General features: G+C 36.0%; 1 pseudogene; it reads right to left on the bottom strand.

Annotated features, from left to right (window-relative positions):
* Window positions 1–4,260: 4,260 nt before the first annotated feature.
* On the bottom strand, window positions 4,261–5,716 carry LOC135230103 (olfactory receptor 4P4-like; annotated as a pseudogene).
* Window positions 5,717–7,537: the final 1,821 nt, after the last annotated feature.

Raw genomic sequence — 7,537 nt, 5'->3', positions numbered from 1 at the left:
CATCATTGGCCCCATGTTCAACCCTCTGATCTACACTTTGAGAAACATGGAGATGAAGATTGTGATGAGGAAAGTTGGTGCCAGAATCCATTTTTGGTTGGAAGGCAAATGATCTGAAAGGCACATCTACTCCTCATTCCACACCCTATCCAAATGAGTTTGCTACATTTTGAGTTTATTAAAGCAAGAACTGACCATAAGAAACATGAGCATAGGCACTGATATCAGTTCATTAATATTATAATTTACTTTAAACGACCTTGGTCTTTCTTCATTGATCTGTATTTCTTATTTACATTATTCCCTGGTACTTTGAGTCATTATATCCATGTTCAACTGTTGTACTTTTATTTGGTACTTTTTTCTTTAGGTTTTGTCCATAATCAGAGCCCACATTTCTATCTCCTGAGTGCTTTGGTTCCACGAAGAATCTCCAAATTTACATAAGCGCCATTGGTATCTATCATCCCACATTTGAAGGGCTGTATGGACTATTGGCATAGTGGTTAAGTACTTGTCTGCTATCCAAACTGTTAGTGGTTCAAACCCACCAGGCACTCCATGGGAAAAAAAAAAAAAAAAAAAACGTGGCCTTCCGCTTCTATAAAGATTACAGCTTTGGAAACTCTATGTGGCAGTTCTACTTTGTTCTGTAGGGTCACAATGAGTCAGAATCGACTCAAGGGCACAGGGTTTGGTTGCGGATATACGGCCTGTTATTTTTTCTGCTTTTCACATCAAAAGAGGAGTATCAGAAATTAAGAACCATTTTTTTCCACTCAGCCCATGCTTTTCTAATATTCACTGAAAATGCTAAATAAGAAGAAAAAAAACTTTATGTAGGGTCTAAACTATAAAATATCATTTATGTAAGAAATAATAAGTATATAGAAAACTTAGAAGTGTTTCTGTAAAATAACTGTAGTGAAAAAATAAGTATTGTGCTTTGAAAAGAAACTTTTAAAATTGTTTTATTATTTTTGTTATTAACTTTGGTAAAACAGTATTTAAATAAAGATTTTAACATTTTATTTGCATTTACTTTATACTTTAAAAATATTTTTTCATACTATAAGAAATATAAGCATAAAATCCTTATATTCACACATTTAAGTAATCTTGTAACATTGTAACTTATTTCAGTCAGCAAAAGATTTGTGAGAATCATTTCCTCTTAAAGAAAAGCCACATAAACTCTAGTTTTGAAATAATGACCTAATTATCTGCTTTATTTTACTGATGAGTGAACTGAAACTTGGATGATGAAATAATTTTTAACATCAAACTGAAAACTAGAGAGGCAGTTAAATAGTCAAGTAAAGAAAAAACAACAAAAAACAGACAAAATGCCCATCTTACATTTCTGTATGAGGAAGTATAGCTCACAGGTCCACGTTACCAAATGTAGTCTCTATATCTCGTCAAATATTATTTTATGATTTTTTTTCAATTTGAATTTAGGTAATAAGTGTAAAATATTTTACTTAAAATTTTATATTTAATTGTCTTGAGCATTGTGCTCTTCTAAGATCTATCTATATGGGATGAAAATGACAACATCAACTTGAAATATTAGCTAGGAAGCTTGGGGGGCAGTGAGTTTATGTTAATGAAGGAGCAACAACTCAGAAAAGGAGAGTGAGAATGGTTGCACAACTTGAAGAAGGCAATCAGTGTCACTGAACTGTACGTGAAGAAATTATTGAATTGGTGTATGTTCTACTGTGTATATTCTCAGTAACAACAAAATTACTATAAATTATATAAAAATATTTTACTTAAAAATATCATGTGTTTTGACGGGCTTGTTTTCTTTCCTTTGGTGGCAAAGCCAGTGTGTTTTCCTTATTGATCTTATATATTGAATGTCAAAATAGTCAAAGTAGCAGCATCCATGACATATCAAGCAGGACAATGGAGTCACTTTCTAGGCATATTGAACTTGTGAGAAATAAGTATGCATATTGGGAAAAAACAGTGGGCAAAAGACATAAAGGGGAAATGATTTAATTAGTATGGGGAGTTATGCCCTGTCCAATATCCCACCCAATGCTGTAGTACATACAAGATATGAGACGTTTTTTGCTCTTTCCTCTGTGAGTTTCAGCTGTCAGACACCTCTAATAGACTAAGTGTCTCGCAGTCTGGATAGTTGAATCACATCTCTGTCATTCAATAGTTTTGTGACCTTGTTATTGTTGTTATTAATTGTCATCGAGTCACTCCCGACTCCTAGCAGCCCTGTGTACAACAGGAGGAAACGCTGCCTGGTCCTGCACCATCCTCGTGATCTTTGTTACGCTTGAGCCCATTATTGCAGCCACTGCGTCAATCCATCTCTTTGAGGGTCTTCCTCTTTTTCACTCACCCTCTATTTTACCAAGCATGATGCCCTTCTCCAGGTATCTATCGCTCCCGATAAAATGTCCAAAGTAAGTGAGACGAAGTCTCACCATTCTTGCTTCTAAGGAGCTTTCTGGCTGTACTTCTTCTAAGACAGATTTGTTCATTCTTTTGGCAGTCCGTGGTGTATTAAATATTCTTTTTTTTTTTTTTTAACACCATAATTCAAAGGCATAGATTCTTCTTTGGTCTTCCTTATTCATTGTCTAGCCTTGGAATGCATATTAGGTGACTGAAAACACCAAGGCTTGGATCAGGAGCACCTTAGCCTTTAAAGTGACATCTTTGCTTTTTAACACTTTAAAGAGGTCTTTTGCAGCAGATTTCCCTGATGCAATGTGTCGTTTGATTTCTTGACTGCTACTTCCATGGGAGTTGATTGTAAATCCAAGTAAAATAAAATCCTCAACAACTTCAATCTTTTTTCTGTACATCATAATGCTGCTTATTGGTGTGAGGATTTTTTTTTTTCTTTATGTTGAGGTGGAAACCATACCGAAGGCTGTAGTCCTTGATCTTCATCAGTAAATGCTTCAAGTCCTTTTCACTTTCAGCAAGCAAGGTTGTGTCATCTGCATAACACAGCTTGTTAATGAGTCTTCCTCCAATCCTGGTGTCATGTTCTTCTTCATATAGTCCAGCTCCTTGGATTATTTGCTCAGCATACAGGTTGAATAGGTATGGTGAAAGGATACATCCCTGACACACACCCTTCCTGACTTTAAACCACGCAGTAGCCCTTTGTTCTCTTCTAAGGGCTGCCTCTTGGTCTGTGTACAGTTTCCTCATGAGCCCAATTAAGTGTTCAGAAATTCCCATTCTTTGAAATGTTATCCATAATTTGTTATGATCCACGCAGTCAAATGCCTTTGTGTAGTCAATAAAACATAGGTAAATATCTTTTCTGTATTCTCTGCTTTCAGCCAGGATCCACTGGACAACAGCAATGATATCCCTTGTTCTGAGTCCTCTTCTGAATCCGCCTTTAATTTCTGGCAGTTCCTTGTTGATGTACTGCTGCAACTGCTTTTAAATGATGGTCAGCAAAATTGTACTTGCATGTGATACTAATAACATTGTTCAATAATTTCTGCATTCTGTTTTTTGAATGCCTTTCAACTTGAGGGGCTCATCTTCAAGCACTATATCAGACAGACAATATCCCCCTCATATTCATAAGGTTTTCACTGGCTAATTCTTTAGAAGTAAATCACCAGATCCTTCTTCCTAGACTGTCTTAGTTTGGACGCTCAGCTGAAAACTGTTGACGGTGGGTGACCTGCTGGAATTTGAATACTGGTGGCATAGCTTCCAGCATCACAGCAACACTCAAGCCCCCACAGTATCACAAACTGACAGACAAATTGGGGAATATTTGTGACCTTAGGTAACTTAAACCACATTCAATTCACATCTTAAGTATATATGATGTGACTTTACTATAACGTATATTTATCTACATTGAAAATAGCATCCAAACTAACTAGGAGACATATTGATAAAATATGTACGTATATCTAGGTCATATAGGGTTATATAGAGATACCCTGTAGAACAGGGATTCATTGGCTTATGAGGTGTGAGGTTTGAATTCCTTTTATTGTGACTATTCGATATTTTGTATTATCTTTGTTTCTTATAAAATTTTGTAGAGATTAATGTGATGGAAACATGATAAAGTGGTTAGAGATAGAAGGCTTTAAAATAGATTTTTAACTATATAAAGGGGTATATTCTGTCAGTGTGTTTTGCCATCCTGACTTTTTCAACATCACCGGAAGAACTATTAGACAAAAAAAAAAAAAAAAAAGACTTCTAGTTAGACCTTTTTAATTTGGAGGGTGTGTGACCCTTTTTAATACATAAATTGGCTATTTTTCTTGTAAGAAGAGACCTTATGGATAACAAGCTTATCATATATGAAGATTCTGTTGTAATATTGGGAAAAGAATATGTAAATAAACCTAAATCACTCCAAAAGCGTTGACCCAATACTACGTTTCCTGATTCTTCAGTGTCTGGGCTGGGTGATTTGGCCATTGGCTGATTGGACCCACATAGAAGCCTTTCTTGCCCACTATTGCAGCTGTATGAAGCCAACATATACATAAAAGTAGAAAAATGAGTGAAGAGGAATAAATATCAACAATATGGTAATGTTTAATGTTGAAATGGATTGCTAATACATGGAGATGATTCCAATAGTGTATGAGAACAAGAGCTATTCCATAAGATATTTGTATATTAATTCAATAAATATTTATTGAGTTCCTTGTATATGGTATAAAGTTTGCTTGTTACCAGGAAAAGAGCAGTGAAATAAACATGACATGACCCCTACCTTCATGGAGCTTACAATCTAGCGAAGAATTAAAAGAAGGAAAGCAAGTCAGGAAAGGAACTGAAAGAAGAACTCCACTGATGACAAGCTGTAGTTCAAGGCTCGGCTTTTACATGGTCTGGAGTTGTCATGAGATGATATTTATTTGCATCTCAAAGTACCCTTCAAATCATTTGCTTCCCTTCCACAAACATTTTATTACACCACACTTTACTTACGGCATTTTTCATCTCTGTGTTTCTAAGTGTATAGATAAGAGGGTTGAGCATGGGGACGATAATTGTGTAAAAAAGTGTAAACACTTTATCTTCTGGTAAAGTTGTTGTGGGTCTAATATAAACACTTTATCTTCTGGTAAAGTTGTTGTGGGTCTAATATAAATAAAGATGACAGGTATGAAAAACAGAATCACAACAGTGATGTGAGAACTGCAAGTGGAAAGTACTTTGCGGCAGCTCTCTGCAGAGTATGCCCTCAAATTATACATGCCATCAAAACCACGAAGACCAGCATTCCCATGAGGCCAGAATTGGCAATCACTAAGAAACCGATTTTGTCTGTTTTGGTGCAGGCCAGTTTCAGCAAAGGATAGACATCACAGAAGTAGTGATCTATTTCATTGGGGCCATAGAAAGGCAAGAAAATTGTAAGAAGAAATAGACCAAGGGAATGTAGAAGCCCCCCAGCACATGACGCTAAGAGAATTGAGTTACATCTTTGCCTGTTCATGATGATGGCATAGTGCAGTGGTTTGCAGATGGCAACGTATCGGTCATAGGCCATCCCTGTGAGGATGAAAACATCAATATCGCCGAAGAAGTGTGTGGTAAAAAGTTGTGTCATGCAGTTTTTATAAGAAATGATCTTCCCATCTGTCAGTAAGTCAGTCATTAGTTTGGGTGTCACAGTGGAAGTGTAGAAAAGGTCTGAGAGAGCAAGGTGACTAAGGAAGAAGTACATGGATGGGCTGGTTAGTTAGCTGGCTGCATGTGATAGAAATCATAATAACCAGATTTCCCAACCATATAGCCAGGTAACAAAGTAAGAAAAATAAAAAGCAGAGCATTCGGACTTTCTTATTCTGAGAAAGTCCCAGAGGAATAAATTCAGTAATATTATTTCTATTTTCCATGGTTTGATGAAATTACAGATAGCTCTGGAAAGTTACCTGAAATGACAAAGTTAATGAGACAAATTATTGATAAGGAAAAGGAAATCTATTATCTAATTGAAATGACACAAATGCATTTTCTTAGACCCACGCTATCTTGAGGTTCATAGAAATCAGTTATTCATTCAAAAAAGTTATTTTGAACACTTAGTGGCACTACTGTTCTAAGAACTGAGGATACAGTGATAGGTTAGGCACAATCCAAGATTTTGTGCAATTTGAATGTTTTGCTTAGGAAACAAAATTTTTATGATCAAGAATAAATTAACAAAATAATCAGTAATAATTTTATGTAGGTGACCATGTAATGTATTCTGAACTGGAGACTTTTGAGAGTGAAACCGGGCACTAATAATAAGTACACTGTGAGAACAGGCATACAACAGAACTTTCTAGGGAGAACCAAGATGAATTTCATAGTAATGATGGGCCCTCTAACCTCTGGGATCCTCATAGAAAACTGCTTTGTGTACCTCACAAGATTATTTTTCATAATTTACTAGAAAAATGGGGTATGGGATAATTTAACAATCCCAGAAGAATTACTTGAATATAAAATATTGCAACTGCCCAACTATTTAGGTATTTGTAAGACAGCAACTTAATACAAAATCAGAATCTTGTGATGTTAACTTCTAGGAAAAACACAAAACAAAACAAAACAAAAAAATAACAATTACTAAGATTTTACTCATAAAAAAATCAGGCGTTGTTATATTTTTACATGTATGAACTATTATGTGTTCAGTTTCTCTCACTAAACAGGTATTACTTTTTCCATTTTCAGATGAGGAAAATGAAACCTTGAGTGGTTAAGTAATGGCTACTAGCTCACAAATCTATTAAGCAACCAATATTGGTTTTGAAACTATGTAGACTAGCTTTGAGGCCCTGGTGGCACAGCGGTTAAGCGTTTGGCTACTAACCAAAAAGGTCAGCAGTTCGAATTGACCAGCCACTCCTTGGAAACCCTATGGGTTACTTTTACTCTGTCCTATAGGGTTGTTATGAGTTGGAATTGACTCAATGGCAACAGGCTCTTTTTTTTAGACTAGGTTGTGGCTTGTGCTCTAAAACCCTATGTTATGTTACCTTCTAGAAATGGGGAGACTTTCAAAGTATCTTATCTAAGCAATTTATTGTAGAACTGTTGAGAAAGTATGTACCAAGTAAGTAGCTGGACTCTCTCTAGTCCTCTATTATGTTGCTCTGGGGTAGTTGGAGGTATTGGCTGACTAACTACTTTTGGAGAAAGATCTGGACAATGCAGCTTATCTCCTTTCTCCCAACTCTCATTAGGTCTCTGGTGGTATAAAATGGAGGTCACCATACTACTTACCTGACTAAGCTTTTCCTAATGAGATCACAAAAATGAGGGTGGGGGGAGCATTTATACTGTGCTTGACACATGAAAAAAACAAAATATAAAAACAAACCAGTTGCCACTGAGTTGTTTCCAACTCATGGGACTCCCCCCATGTGTGTCATAGTAGAAATGTGTTTCATAGCTTTTCATTGGCTGACTTTTTGAACGTAGATCACCAAGTCTTTTTTCCCAGGTGCCTCCAGGTGGACTCAAACCACCAACCTTTTACCAACTTTTTGAATAATAGTGTATTCAT

This window comes from Loxodonta africana, unplaced genomic scaffold (genome assembly GCF_030014295.1).
Source record: "Loxodonta africana isolate mLoxAfr1 unplaced genomic scaffold, mLoxAfr1.hap2 scaffold_757, whole genome shotgun sequence".
Lineage (NCBI taxonomy): Eukaryota > Metazoa > Chordata > Mammalia > Proboscidea > Elephantidae > Loxodonta > Loxodonta africana.
Note: the sequence above shows the minus strand (reverse complement) of the source record. Positions and strands in the feature narration are given on the sequence as shown.